Source organism: Leuresthes tenuis, unplaced genomic scaffold (genome assembly GCF_036924035.1).
Source record: "Leuresthes tenuis unplaced genomic scaffold, fLeuTen1.0.hap1 SCAF_10, whole genome shotgun sequence".
In the NCBI taxonomy this organism is placed as follows: Eukaryota; Metazoa; Chordata; class Actinopteri; order Atheriniformes; family Atherinopsidae; genus Leuresthes; species Leuresthes tenuis.
Genome location: NW_027325364.1, coordinates 27,893,362 through 27,895,268, shown reverse-complemented (window position 1 = coordinate 27,895,268; position 1,907 = coordinate 27,893,362). Strand labels below are relative to the sequence as shown.

Below are 1,907 nucleotides of genomic sequence, written 5' to 3'. Positions count from 1 at the left end.
GGTTTTTTAAAAAAGGTAGTCCACATTCTTGTATTAAAAACACATCTGATTTTATGGAGTCTAAGAAGGATAAAATACTCTGGGCTCTTGTCTTTGATTTCACACTTCTCACATTTAGTGTTGAGAAGGTGAGAACCATTAAAAGCATAAAGGAAAGTAGGTATGTCATTTTCGTTTTTCTAAGTTATCAAAACAAATTACACACAGGTTATTTCTTGGGAAACTAGCTCTTCCTTCATTTCTTTAGGTGAAAAGTGAGTAGGGTGATCTATATTTCCTTTTCGGACTCTCGGTGTTGGCCTCTGACGCAATGTTGCATTTAACTTTGAGTCCCTGGGGGTTGATTGCAGAGCTGAAGTTAAAAAGGAGACCTCATTTGGTGAGTCGGAGGGGAAGACTCTAGGTTCTTCCACTGAAGAACTGTCTGAAAGGGACCTAACCCTTCCCCTCTTCTCTGATACCACTGGGGAATCAGAGGCTCAGATGCCGTCCTCTTCGGCTGTTGACCTTCGGGGAGGTGAGTATCTTCACTAGACTCACCTGTCTGCTCTTCCTCCTCATTTAGCGTAGCTCCACCCTCTGCCTGTGAATTCTCACAGACTTCAACACTGAGTGGTGAGGCCTCTACAGGCCCCTCCCCTTTTTGCTCCTCACTTCCAATCCAAGCTTTTGGCGGGAAGTTTGAATTTATTGGGTCAACCTCTTCACTTTGTTCACCAACTGCCACCTTTGGTCCTTCTCTTTGTTGGCTTGACTGTGGCTTTACCGTCTTTAATTTGTTGGCAAAAGATTTAGGGCAATCTCTGAAGAGGTGATTTAATTCTCCACAGAGATTACATTTCCTGCCATTTGGACACTCTCCAAAAGTTTGCCCAATTTCTCTGCTCTTCCCACATAACACCTTGGTACAAGCCTCAACCAGGTGCCCATGCTCACCACACTTGCGGCAGGACTTGGGCTGCCCCTGGTAGTGGATGTAACCTCGGTTTTCAAGGTGGCCAGAGTGTCGCCCACCCGCTGCACTGAGCACTCTTCAGTCCTTTAAAATGGTATAACTTTGCACTCCCGCATGCTCCAGCAAGCACCATTCAAGCAACAACTTTACACTCCAGCTTCGAACATCGGCACAGTCGCAACAAGTAAGGCGACTCTACTCAGAGAAGTCACTCTGCACAGTAACAAGATTTCTTTTGCACAGACAGAAAGGGCTTCACCCGCAAAGGTAAAGCCTGCCAAAAATAGAAACAACTCATTAGTGCTGCTCTCCACAGAAATCTTTAGTAAAAGGCGAAAGACTTGTACGTTATGAAGAGAAACCAGAGTACGATTATCCGTCACTGCGGGAGCAGGGCATCAGGCTAGTTGGCATAGCCACCTTCCCCATGGTGAGCTTTGCTTGGTTGAGACGCTTGCTCCCCCCCCCTTGCTCCTCGGCTGACCAACTAGGAACAATCGGGCCCTATTCGATGGCTGCCTTGTCTTTTACTCTGTGCAAAAGACAAGGCAGCAACAAAAACACCACGAGAATCCCGTATTGAGGCTTTGTTCTGATCGCTCATTCGGTGTCGCGTTTCTTTCAAGCAATTCTCCCGGTTAGCCCACACTCGGCTCGCTGCCATAGCCGTGTTAAAGTCTACTTCGCATTCACTCTCTTTTCTCAGCAGACTCTTGGGATTTTATCTATAAAATGAATTCCTTCACTCAAACTATGTGAAAACTGCTTTGTCCTTGATATTTACCATGTCTAGAAAGATTTAAACAAAAAAAACAACGTTGTACTTTGCAGTAAAAGAAAGAGCAAATCTAAAGTTTCAGGAATCCGAGAATAAGCTTACTTTCATGAGTTCTTCACGATTTCGGATTTTGCTATAAAATGAATTCCTTCACTCAAACTAAATTAAAACTGC

The 1,907-nt window shown here is 44.7% G+C and overlaps 1 non-coding gene across 1 annotated transcript; it reads right to left on the bottom strand.

The window, feature by feature from the left end:
* Nucleotides 1-1,211: 1,211 nt before the first annotated feature.
* On the bottom strand, nucleotides 1,212-1,325 carry LOC140317265 (U5 spliceosomal RNA). The gene has a single exon (XR_011917594.1). It is a non-coding gene; the product is annotated as a U5 spliceosomal RNA (small nuclear RNA).
* Nucleotides 1,326-1,907: the final 582 nt, after the last annotated feature.